At 35.2% G+C, this 13,885-nt stretch overlaps 1 protein-coding gene across 1 annotated transcript in view; it reads right to left on the bottom strand.

The window, feature by feature from the left end:
- kank1a (KN motif and ankyrin repeat domains 1a) overlaps positions 1-11,923 on the bottom strand; it is a 196,545-nt gene extending 184,622 nt beyond the window's left edge. Inside the window, 1 exon segment of the mRNA XM_051929544.1 lies at positions 11,693-11,923. The gene's annotated coding sequence lies outside the window, so the exon portion shown is untranslated.
- Positions 11,924-13,885: the final 1,962 nt, after the last annotated feature.

Raw genomic sequence — 13,885 nt, 5'->3', positions numbered from 1 at the left:
TGTCCGTCTGTTTTGTGGATTACAAGAAGACTTTTCACAGAAGAAATTGGATCAAACTGATAAGTGACAGTATATAGGAATACAATGGAAAGATCAAAAACTGCTATCAGCACTGTGCATGGGGGAACAGTAAGGGTGAGATGTGAATAAACAGATACTTATATCATTGAAAAAGGAATTTGGCAAGTTTGACATTTATGAGGAAGCAATCGAGAGAGAAGCACTACAGAATAGGACTATAGAAATAAAGGTTGGAGGACAAATGATATTAAAAAGTATTAAACTCACTGATGATCAAGTGATGATAGTAAGCAAAAAAAAAAAAAAAGGTGTTTGGGGGGAGAGGCTACAAACTATACTGGATTCTTCTCAGCACCACAGTTGAGACCTCTACAATGAAAATCAATGCAAAGATGATGCATGTCATACAGATTAGAAAGATTAGAAATGTAACGGAAAAGCAGAGCAAAACATGTGTTACTTTAAACCCAGTATATATTGATTGCACAATAACAGAAGGTTGTTATTGTGAAAAAGAGGAATTTAATGATAAAAGATGCATCCAACAAAAGAAATTTCAACCTAACCATGGAACTAAATAGAAAACTGAAAACCACTGAAAGCTTGTCACTTCTGTTTCTATCCAGATTTATATATTACAAATAGCAGCTGCCCTAGCACTGAATGTAAAACTCCATTCTTAGCTTCAGCCAATTCTGATAGGGATCTTCACATTATAACCCTCTGCCTCCTGTGCCCAAGCCAATTTTGCACCATTCTACAAAGGACAGCGTGAACTCCCACTTCTTTTAGGTTGAGGCCCAATCTCTCATGTGGCACTCAAATACTTTCTGAAAGTCAAGATAAATAATAGCATATATTTCATTTTGATCAGATCCTTTTGTTGCTTCCTAAGAAATACAGGATGTTGGTAAAACATTACCTCCCTATTCTGAACCCAGGCTGACTGTTCGGTAAAACTCCTATCCTTTCCATGGGTTGCTCAGTCTTACTCTTTATAATTAACCTGTGAATGATGCTACTGGACAATATTACAAGAAAACGAAAAGTCGCATAATGAGAAAAGGATGGTGCATGATAGTAAAAGCTGGAGTTGGCATTTCAAGACAAGAACCTGTCAAAAGGCAGAAAAGTAAGGACAATGATAATGACAGATTCTGTGAAGACTAAATCTTGCTGTAAACATGGAGGACAAAGGGCCACCACTTTGAAACCTTTCCCCATTGAATTTAATATAGTCACTGCAGGAAATAATTGTTTCTATTTAATGATGGACATTGAGCATAGTATCTTAAATATTCTATATATGAGGAGAAATGAAAGGACTTTAAAATGCCAGCTTCAGAATATGCATTTTGAATAAACTAAAAATTAGTGGCTATCAAAAATCTGCATTCAGAATTTAACCTGATTAAGTTAGTTAAACTTACTTTGAGTCATGTAAAGTACAGTATATGTGACCATGCAAAAACGTTTCAGTTCTAGACAAGAGACCTAAAATGTAATACAAGTAACAAACATTAAAACATACATATTCATAGAACATTTAACCACATACTTCCAGACTTTATCTGTAAAAATTTTTATGTACATTTCCCTTACTACATGACTGCAACATTTGCAAAGGCTTTCCGAGTATGCACACATTAAAAATGAAGTAACTTGTACAAGTTCAAAGTAGAATTTTCTAGTTTCATCAACCAATGAGACCTCATTGTGTTTAGATTCTTTCACAGAAGGCACTTGCATTTGGCTAAAAAAGTGAAAGAAAGAGAGAGAGACAGAAGACAAGCACTTGGAGTTTTCCCTTGAATAAATAAGGATATAATTTTATTTCTAGAGTAAATTCAACCTCAATTATTTTATGAATTTCAGAAATTTCACCATTTAATTTCAATAAACATTACTATTCCTTCTCCCTTTTTCAGTATTCATTCAAATAAATTAAATTCACCAATTAAATTAGGGTCATTAGTAGATATCTGATTGTTTCTCTGATAAATTAATTGCATCCACAGAGAAGTGCAGTCTGCAATCAGTATTGATTTAATTATGTTTACAACAATACCATGTACAGTGTGCATTATTAAACGTAAGCCAATGTTATTTTAACTAGAAATGCATTATAGAAAAAATGATCATGGAAAGCTAAGCTATACTTAGGAAAGTACAAAAATGAAAATCAGATATCTATAACCCATACAAATGAAACTCATTTGCTATCTTCACAAACAACTGAACATAGTGGCAGCAAAATGGTTAATGAAAATGTGCATGATTGAGGGCACCTTTAATTTACATTGTTATTATGTTATTATTATTTATTATTATTATTACATATATTGTTAATATTTAAAACAAATTTTCCATTTGAAAGGCACAATATACAATAAATGATAGACTTGGTCACTAATACTATAAAAAACTGATTCACAAATGACTAATACATTTTTTAATATGTGAGGGAGGGAAATCAATTACTTTTAATATTTGTCAAAATTAATAGAATGATTGCTTCAGAAAAACTGCTTGCGACTTGTCGGGGCAAATGTTTTAAAAGATGGTATAAAAAGAAAAATACTACTGTGAAAAATCCACATGATGTCCTGCCTGGAATTCTTGCAGATTTTTTTCCTGCTGCTAACTGCTTGGAGATTGACCAAACCAAAAAACATTTATTCAAGAGACAATCACAAAACACACATTAGAATTTAAAAAGAAGATCACATGGCTGTACAGAGTTCAAGAGTTGTGATTAACTTGATCCTGAGAGCAGTACTTTTAATTTTGGTAATGAGTTAATACACAAAATTGACAACTGGAGTTTACTCTTGATAAACAATATGCATGACTAGACACAAAATAATTGACAAATATCTGTAATATGACTAAACACATTGTGGCAGACGGCCAGGGACCTTGCCCCACCGGGACACCTGGACCAGGGAAGGACCGGGAAAGGGGCAGTCTCCCCTGGTTTCCATCAAGGGCCACGGATACAGAGCTTGGAAGCTCAACCCGGTTGGGGTCCGTGGCCCAGACAAGGGGCTGCCTGGATGGTTGCGGAGCCCTGGAGGACAGCACTTCCGCCACACCAGGAAGTGCTGCCGGAACACCATCAAACACCTGGAGCACATCCGGGGCATGATAAAAGGGGCCACCTCACTCCCTTCGAGAAGCCGGAGTCGGGAGGAGGAAGACGGTGCTTGCAAGAGAGGAGTGGAGGCAGCCGAAGAGAGATAGTGACTGAGGAGCAGTGTGTGAGTGCGTGGAACTGACTGTAAATATTGTAAATAAATCCGTGTATTCTGAACATTGGTATTGTGTCTGTCTGTGGCCGGGCTAACTTTTACATGTTATTTAATGATGGGTCCCTGCCTTGAAGCAGGCAGAGTGTCCCATCTGGGATGCCATAATATATATTGTGATGGATTCTGCTTATTGCAAAGTCTAGATTGCCATTCGCATTTAATAAATGGACTAACACTAGCCTGTACAGTTGATTGAAAAATGGAAAAACCAGTCTAACTTCAGTATTACCATCTTCTAAAAGCATATTCCCCGATGAAGCTCTACAAAAAAAGGGCAATACCCAAGTATAAAAAGCCTCGCCTACAAAACTGAATACTTACCAAAAGCTTTATTAACAGGACCACCAAAACTTAAAAGCATTTGATCAACCTACAAAGCTATAATTTATGGTTCACTGTCGTCACCAAGACTTTAGATTATATCTTGAATAGCATACACATACCCCCAATCTCAGCCATTGTTATGCAAAATGCATTCTCAAGCAGAAATGAGTGAATATGCAGAGTATTTAACAAAACTTAAGTTCAACTGGGCATCTACTGTCTTTTGCAGTATAAACGTTTCATTTTCATTCAGAATGCCATTGTCAACTTGATTTACAAGCAACCACTTGCTATCAGTTGAGGTTTGCAGCAGATGCAAACAGTGCTTTTGAATTAGGATGGTTTGACTACACGTTCTTTATGAACTACATACATTATTTACCAGCCTGCAATCTACAGTCAGCCTTCATTTATTGTATAAAGATGCCATTACTAAAGGGGTGGGTGAAAAATACTCTTCAGTGCACCTTGAGCATTGCTCAGTAGTGATGATAAAGTCTGCATTACAACTAACTGCTTTACTGTTCAACAAAAAACAAAAAATTAGGGGTTTTAACTAATATTACAATACCTCCAACATACCGTACATAGAGTGATGACTTTAGTAGGTACAGTCATGTTTGTATTAATATTTTTAGCATTAGTATCTCCAAACGAAAAATCATGCAAATGATGTTATAAGAATAAAGTAAGAGTTAGTCACATTTGAACACAAAATCATCAACATTAGTTGTTAATGACACAATAAGGTTGTCAAAGTGTGGCACAGGAATACTGACCTATATTACCCCATCTCATGTATGATTTGTTCCTTAATTACTGGAACATCAAAATATGTTAAATCTCACTCAGAATACTTGCACGGGAGCAACTAAAATGGCATATACTGACATGTAAGGCAAATTAAGAAGACTTCATGACATGTTACTTGAAACACCCCTGAATCACTATCCTGCTGAAAAAGCAGGTAAAATGCTCCAAAATCCCTTGGTATTCAGACCTTCTTCTGGACTATTTAATGTGCACAACAATGAAAACTCAAATAATTTTCACCCACTATCCCCATTACACTGTTGACACCCAACAGCATGGATCTAAGGACTCGTTGCATTTTCTCCATATCAAGGTGTCTCCATCGGCATGCAGCAAAAGGAATTGGCACAGACCATACAATATTTCTTCCAAGCCTACTGCTTCCAGTGTCTGCATAACTTAGCCTACTCCAATTGCATGTTCCTCCAGTGTTAGAACTTTACTTGACATTCGGCAGTTCTCAAAGGATAGTTATACAATTTTTACATTTCTTTTCTGCACAAGGAGTGTCAGCTCCTTTAATACAAGGTCAATAATCACTGGCTGGGCATTTCCTGGGGGAAAGGTAGCTGTTCAAAATATGCTTGCTTACCATACGCAGGAACATCTGGAGCTTGATCCAGTGCAATATTTAAAAAGTCACTTACGCCCGTTGTTTTGCACATTCTAAAATGATTTTCTTAATATTACCAATGCCCCCACCCTCAGTTTCTTTTCATCTAATAAGGACCCATTTGTAGTAAATAATATTAAAAATATGCTTAAAGGATTTTTAAATATTACCTTGCTTTCACTTCCAATATGTATTACATTACTCAATGTTTTGTTCAGTGCAAGGATTTAAATTTACTTGTCTACTAGTTGCAGCTGAACAAGGGCAGGTTACAATCAAACTGACTTTTTTTTATTAAGCCAGTTTATAGCAGGCAATGAATATCAATATATAGCCTTTTATAAGAAAGAGTTTACTATCTAATTAATAAAACATTTAACTCCAAATCTTTCAAACTATAACATTTTGAACTTTGAATAATAGTATTTACCTTCATGAGTAACTTTCTAATTTACAATGTACACCTGATATCTAATTTTTTGCTTAAAAATAAATATTTTTTACTGTTTTCCTAAACATAATTGATACTGGAGGAGGGAAACTGGATTTTTTTTCCTACACTTCAAATTTGTCTAGTTTATGTTGAAATGTGCAGTATTTTCTGTTATGAAACATTAATGAAGCAAATGTTTCGAAATTTGCATGCAGAATTAAAAATTCAGCAATTTGAAATAATTTTTCAATTACGCAAAGTATAAAATACTGTGTTTTTGCTTTTTTTTTTTTTTAAATATGTAATATTATAGGCACTGTCTACCACGAGTGGCCCTCAAATGACTAAGCAAGTAAGAACATGGATGGATTCAAGGCCTTTATTTTATGTAGGATAATGACTGATTTTACATGACAAGCTCCCAAATCATGCAGTTAAAGCGGTTTATAGAACTAAGACATTCACACCGAATTCTTTAAAGCTAAACTATAATCACACATTAATTATACACAAAAATGTAAGTATTCTGCATGAATATTAACATACTAATCATCATATAACATTTGAATATGCCACAACTCCACTTCTAACTACAGCACAGCACAAACTTTGGCCTATACATTTGAAAAAATAGCCCAAGCTAAACAATCCACACTACCATAATGAATGCCAGTATAAAAAGAGTTTCAAAGTGCTTAATCTGTGTAGCTGTATTAAATTCAATCTTACAAAATTATGCAGATTTTAAAAAACTTCTGAAAATGTCTATGTTTAATATAGTGTAAATTTGCTTTATATGCTACATTTTGAACACGTATCCAACTTTGTCAAGAACAAACAACAGACTACTATGGGTTCCTAAATTTTGACCCTTTGGGTACCTTAGGGGGTGGGGTTCCTTTTTACTAGAGCGAGTTTTAAGGACAGTGCCATTTCCTAGATTTGGGATTTTGGAAATAAATTAGTCTCTTCGAGGGTTCATTTTAAGAAACACCATTTGGAGCAACAACATAGTTCTGCCTTAAAATAGTAAATAAAAGTAGGCTGATTGCAGTTTTGCAACATGTGAAAACCAAAGTTATGGACAGGAGAATTTCACTATCTATCCATAAAGGGTAACTATTATTCAAGTTTTGCACTACCACATAATCAATAATGACCTAGAAACATCCTACCTATCCCTGCCCAAAGCCCCTTTCTTTTTCTCTCTGACTAAACATGCACCTATAAGTCAGCAGAACATGAACAGAAGTGCAAATATTAGATAAAAAAGGGAAAAAGTCACTTGTGGAGATATGATTCCATAATGCTTCCATAGCTAGTCAATCTGTATAGCTTGTGTATTGCATTATTTATTGATATCAGCATTTTTTGCTAAAAGATTTTAATAGGAGTACAATGCCATATTGGCACCTTGCACCAGACCTGTCATATGCTGTGTTTCCACAGCACAATCCTGAACTTGAATTATGCAAATTGGATAAGGTGATGATAAGATACATGATTCAAGACAATACATGATTGTCCACAGTCCAGACTATTTTTGGTTTACATTATTACTGAACCATAAGGATTTCTCACATTCTAATTGCTTGTCATGTTAAAGCACAATGTTAAAATTTGTGTTAAAATTTGCCATTGTTAAACATGCTTTCACAACACTTCAATATACAGTGTGAACAGTCTGTATATGATCTGAATTTCTTTTCTAGGAATTTCTCAAGAACTAAAGTATGCTCATACCTAAAAGGCATTTACTTTCTTCCATATTTGTGGGAGATTCTGCTTATACTGCCCAGGGTCACCTACAATTTGAGAAAGTAAAAATATAAAACTACCACTCACACATACCTTTTAAAAGTCTTTAACTTGAGAACTTTTTTAGATTATAAAATAACCTTATTGAGCCTCCTACCTTTCTCATGTTAACCACAAATGGAAAATAAAACTAATTTAAGATCCATCCCACTAAACTGCCCTTCAAGTAGAATCAATCAAGTCTACAAGAAAGAATCCAAAACACCTTGAGTAAGCATACTTTCATTTTGTGCTTTAAGGTCAAACAATAAACAGCACCTGCCCTTAACTCAAAATTGCAATCTTGACGACCTTTAAAAAGACAAGCTATCTTGTTGTCACATAGTAAAAGCAAGGTTAAATGAAACTATAGTACACTTTTTAAACTGGTGTGACACATAGTATTTATACCAGCATGGAGATTTTAAAATTTTATACATTTAAAATGTGCTTCAACTAATTAGAAGATTTTATTTAACACGAGTGGCTGGTTTACATAAAGACTTCCAGAGTGGCTTGTAAATAACTACAAAAAAAAAAAAAAAAAAGTTACTTTGTGAAAAATAGCTACTAGACTTAAACAGAATATTTCAAAAACTGAAAAAAATATTTCAATATACAGGAAAACTTGAATTCAGAAACCACATCCAACTTAATTATAAAAAAAAAAACAAAAAAAAAAAAAAAAAACTTAAACATATACTGCAAAAAACAGAGCAATGACAAGTGTCAAATTAATGGTACAAATGTAAAGACTTGGGGCAAATAAACATTATCTGACAGTATTTAACAGTAATTTTTATATTGCAATTAAACTAAAGCAAAATTAAGAACATTACAGAAACAACAAAAAAAAAGTAACATTTCTAGGTAACTAACATCATAATTAGGGCAAAGCAAAACAAATGTACAAAAAAAAAAAAAAAAAAAAAGGCTTTCATCTACACAGAAATCGATAACATAACATTTGTCAGTCAATTATTTTTTTTACATGTAACTAAAGATAAAAGTGTTATGTATTAAAAGATTTTAGAATTATTCAGGGGAATTATAACAGTCCTTCATTCATGTTAAGTTATGCCAAGCAAGTCCACACAATTTGTAAGCAAATTGCATTAATACTACTAATCTAAATTATGTACTCTAAAATACCTAGTATTTCACTGGCTTAAGTGGAAAAAAACTATAATTAAACTATCGATTGTGATCAAAGCAAAGCATACCACCCTTCATTTCTAAGACATAAACCCACATTTAAATGTATTGTCAGTATTTTATACAAGTTTCTGATATATAGTACTGATAAATTCACAGTATGTATTCCCCAATAAAATAATATTATTCTATTTAAGTTGCCAAGTAACAATTGTGTTACATCTACATTAAGGGTCATTTCAGGATGTTAAACAAGAACTTTTCTAAATATAGATGGCTCTGCTTACAAAAAGAAAAAAAAATGTCCAAGATTTATTTTCTTAAGAACTTTTGCACTTGAAAACTCCTGAATGATTTTGGCTTAGTCAAAAATCATCTGAAAACGTGCAACAAAATATAATGAATATACTAAAATGGGTAAACAAGAAAAGTGTGACCTAATAATTACACTGTTTATTTTAGTAACGACTTTTTAAATTTGTTTTCTCAGCTAGTATCATTTAGGTTCAAGTGTATTGACAAGCGTTAGACAACTCCTCTTTCACATGCAAAGAAAAGGCTTAGTTCTCCACAGAAAGTAATTTATTTCCAAATTCTCATTTCCAGAAGCAAGATGTGTATCACCAGCTTTCAGTGCTCCATGAACAATTGAATTTGTCTCACACAGTGGTGCTAGGTATTACCAATTTCAAATGAAACTACCAAATAACTTAAGACAATATTTAAGGATACACACATAAAAAATAATTACTTAATAATGACCAATTATAATAGCAAAAAACTCAAGCAATAGTTAGATTAAAATACAGGCACTGAAAATGATCTGCACATAAACATGGACCAGTACAACTACCATCAGTGGCTTAACAACTTCCTTTCGACTTTCCTATCGTGTTGTGCTTTTCTTTTCCAGCTGGCTATTGTCAATCATGAACTCCTTAACACTGAACTTTCAGTACTCTATCATAAATGACAAACTGAAGTTTATCATTAAAACAATTCATTAAAACTAAGTGAAACAGGGTCAGAAAATTTCATTTAAAATTGATAGGAGACAACACTTATTTCAAATACTACAATTTCATGAATAGTACTAATTAAATTGAAACATTGCGGATTAAAACTATACTCCTAAATTTCACAAGAAGGGGGAGTTTGACACACACACACACACACACACACACCAGAAGTATGGGACATAGAGTACAGCATTTGTTTTACGACCATGGCTTTTCTGTTCATATTTTGAGCTGGACTATATCCCAGTTATCAATACATGCTTTACACTGATCTCCATGATGCAGTTAGTACACTTCTAATATTGACAATAAAGACAGTTTCTAAATTACACATCATGTATTCCTGTTAAGATAACAGTACACTGAATTTTATAGATATTTCTTTCTCCTTTGTAGCCTATCAGACTATACTGCATTGTCAGAGAATAAACTACTAAGCTCACAAGCACTTTTTACCTCGAGCAGTACGTTATCATAATTGAACAATGAACGCTATCCATTATGAATGGGACTGTTTGTATTCACACTACTATAAAGTGCCGATTATTGTTTTCTACAGTTTATGTTACATTGTAAACATGGTGATAACTATTTTCAGTTTGTATATTTATTGGTACATTGAGAGAATATGCTTCATAATAATTTAGTATTCTTGCTAAAAATGCCAACAAACTATAAAATTTACAACAGGCGACTCCTACAGCCTAAAACGCGCTGGATAGGTGGTCAACCGATTTGAAATGAGCCAAATCTTTCTGAATGTGCCTTTTTATGTGTTGTTTCCCAGTCTTAGAAGTGTTCTAGGATAAAATGTATTTTCCAAAATCATACTGTGTGTTTGTTAAATTGTATTATTGGGTACTCTGGGTAAATCTTGTGTTTTATGTATAAAATACTGGAAGAAAATTTGCAAAATTATGCAAACACGTCTTGAGATAAAACACTGTACTGCATGTGTTGCTACAATTGTATTCAAACTGCAAGAAAACGGGAAAAATAATCATTTGGTTTGGTAATCATAAGAATTTTTAAACGGCGCAGTGAAACTATAAAACCACATTAGCACAATCAGCGAAAGAACAAGCCATTAAAGTGATTATGCAGCTTTCTCGTGGTCCTTCAGAAAAAGCAAACGCTTCAGACTTATAAAGGCGCCGCAGCTGTTTTTGATAATCAAGCCAACATAACCACAGCGGAAACAGTAGCTACCGCAAAACAAGAAAAAGTAGCAATAGTGCATTCGCAAATCATCGATGTATAAACGTCTGCCAGCACCCATCCCTCCAGCAACATTCATTAAAGGCCAATCATTAAAAGTGAACCGATGTGGCACATCAAGGACTACAGTTAAGACGAAAATAACAGGTTTCTAAGATGACTGTATTCATTTTCCTTTTGATGTTATGGAAAAAATAATTAAAATCAGACGCCTATAGGTGTTACAAAACTGACGTGGAAAATTAACGTCAAGTTGACATAATGTGCATATGCCCAAGTGTAAATGAACTTAAACAGCCCTGTAGATTTTAAAAATCACAGTTGCAAAAATCAATTGCTTTCGTAGCTCAAAAGGCAGTCGCCTTCCGTACCCTCCTGTTTGATGTTTCCAAATTGCAGTAAGGTGACAGATTAAGGCCACATGTGCAAACCACAAACACATCCGAAGTCGGTGTAAACTTTGCCTCCAAAGAGCCTAAAGATCACCAACTGTCTGCAACATTCCGTCTTTCGTCTCCTTCTTTTATCACCATTTCAACAGCCTGGATCTCAGAGTGGGGAAAAAAACACTAAATAAGACCCCTGAAGGGGGGGGGGGGTACTGAGGTTACTCCTGTTACAATGTTAATAAGCAAAACTTTACTTTAAAATATAAGAATAAAGGGCACATGACCGCTAATTCATGTGCAAATGAGCAAACAGGTGTGGAGAGGGCAGCACGATACCAGTCACAAAATAACCCAGATCCCCTTACATCCCATCCCCATATCAGATGGCACTTGCCCAGCGCTTCCAATCTGCCGCTTCAGACACAAAACGCACACATTTTACATTACGTTCTTGGATCCCGGTCAGTTATATTGTTCATACTTCTCGATATAAAGACTTTCCTGTCTACTGAACCGAATCCACCCTGAACAGAATGCTCACACTATCTGTATTTCTAACATTTACACTTTGTTTGCCGAATATACAAAAGTGTACTCACTTTTTCCAGCAAGTCCCCGTATATCAGTGAAGTTTCCCAAAAAGAAGAACAATGTTGTTGAATGCCGTTCCCAATCCGAAATAAGAAGCAAAGGAATGAGATAACGAAAATACAGGGTACGGCGATACTCGACTTTTCACGTCGAACACAGTCCAAAAAGTAAAAGAAATGACAAACAAGAGAAAACTTCGTTTACCCGCACGTCCCCCTTTAAGTGCGCTCTGTACTGTGCAGTGAACTGGACGCATGCGCAAATAGTAACATATGAGGGGTGTGTGCGCGTGACGCCACTCCCGCCCTGTGCCTCGTACAGGTGTCCTTGTCCGAGGCCCCAAACGTCGATGCTTCCGGACAACAAAAGGACAGGGCGGTCAATCACATACAACAGCGAGAAAAGCTTTTCATGGATTGTAGACTGCGAAGGACCTGCTAATGGCGCAAGGAATAAAGAATGTCTTTGAAACAATGGGCACTTTATAATGTCGACGAGTTTATCGAAGTCAACCAGTACATAAACGGTTTTTAACCGAGTATCTGTATTTGAAAATAATTCGCTAGCTTTAAAAGAGTGAGTTTTTTTAATTAAAGAGGTATAGGCCTGCCAGTCATTGTATATTTGGGTAAGACTGAGATACAAAATACGTGAGCGAATAGAGAATATTATTGAGCCGTGTTGTACTCACGAGCACCTCATTATCGAGCGCGAAGTGGACTTTTTTAATTGCAAGCGATCTGTGAAACGGAAAGGAGTAGATCGTGGTAATCTTGATTACGTATATTAAATGCTTTCTTAAGCAATAATCTTTATATGACACACTTGTATAATATATTTTTTGTTTAAAACTTTATCTTTAGGAGTATTAGTGGTGCCTGCGACGGAATGGTTTCCAATTAAAAGCTGTTTCGTGCCTCGTATCCAGGGCCACCAAGAGAGACTCGTGCTCCTTCGCACCCCGTACTTTGATAAAGCATATTTAATAATGCTGCGGTAATAATTTTACGATATGATATTCATTTGTAATTATTATTGGGTATGTGTTCTAGGAAAGTAATCGTTTTTCCTAGAAGTAAAGAATTACTTCTGAACGCTTTTAAATCACTTTTCTTTTTGTCCGGCGCCGATTGACTCACCGGTACGAGAAAACACCCCCACACATTACCGTTCTTTATGTCCAGTTATGCAAGACTTCGAGTTTATGGGAAACCCGCCCCCCCCCCCCCCCCCCCCCCCTCCCCCCCAGTTTTGGCTCCCATTTGTTAGGCTACTTTTGGACCTAATTTTGTGCAGAAAGGTGCGCGTTATGATAGAGTAAAACAATAGACGGCTGTGGCATACATGATTACAAGGATAGGATAGGTTGTGCATGCCACATCAACCATCCCCTGGGGTTCATCCCCTATTGGGATACAAGCAGGTCAAAGTTACCTCGTTTCACAAAACTTGGATCTCTGTTAGTGAGTATGGATGTCAATCACTCCAATGCTTTGTCAAGGTCGTGGGTCACGAATAAGATAATATTTTTAATCTTTAATTCTTACCAGATGGTCATATACCCCTAACAGTAACTCCAAGAAAGATTAAAGGTGACAAATTTCAAATGTACGCATGTGGGGTATCCCTTTAGACTATTTTATGGCCATTGATTACAAATGTTATTTTTGATTCCTAGCCCTCAAAGGACCTCTAGCAGAGGAGGAAAAAATTACAAATTTTTATTACAATCAATATTTGGACTTTACATTTTTAAATTGAAGTACACATTTTAGTATTTAAGATATCTAACAAAACTGTTCTTGTTTAAAATGAATTTCTGCCTCATGAAATAAATCATTACATTTCTTATTTTTGTTGCATCTTAAAAAGTTAAGCTGTGTTTTTTTATTTTCCTAGCAATTTGCTATTTTTTTATAATTATTAATAAGAATTAATTACATGTATATAATGCTTTACTAACCTGCTGAAAGTGCTTTACATAGACAGTGGGGAATGACTTCGTCCACCACCAGTGTGTAGCATTGACTTGAATGATGTGAGGGCAGCCAGAAGTAGCTGTGCTACAGTCGCCCACAGGAAGGTTGCTCGCATTATGTAGGGGATGGTGAAAAGCCCTTCGGAGCCTCATTCCCAGAAGAGTTATAACCGCAGGAGAGCCAATTGGGTCAATCCTGTTGAGGATCGGAACTGGTCTGGTG

Source organism: Erpetoichthys calabaricus, chromosome 7, assembly GCF_900747795.2.
Source record: "Erpetoichthys calabaricus chromosome 7, fErpCal1.3, whole genome shotgun sequence".
In the NCBI taxonomy this organism is placed as follows: domain Eukaryota; kingdom Metazoa; phylum Chordata; class Cladistia; order Polypteriformes; family Polypteridae; genus Erpetoichthys; species Erpetoichthys calabaricus.
This window is presented reverse-complemented; position numbering and strand designations above follow the sequence as displayed.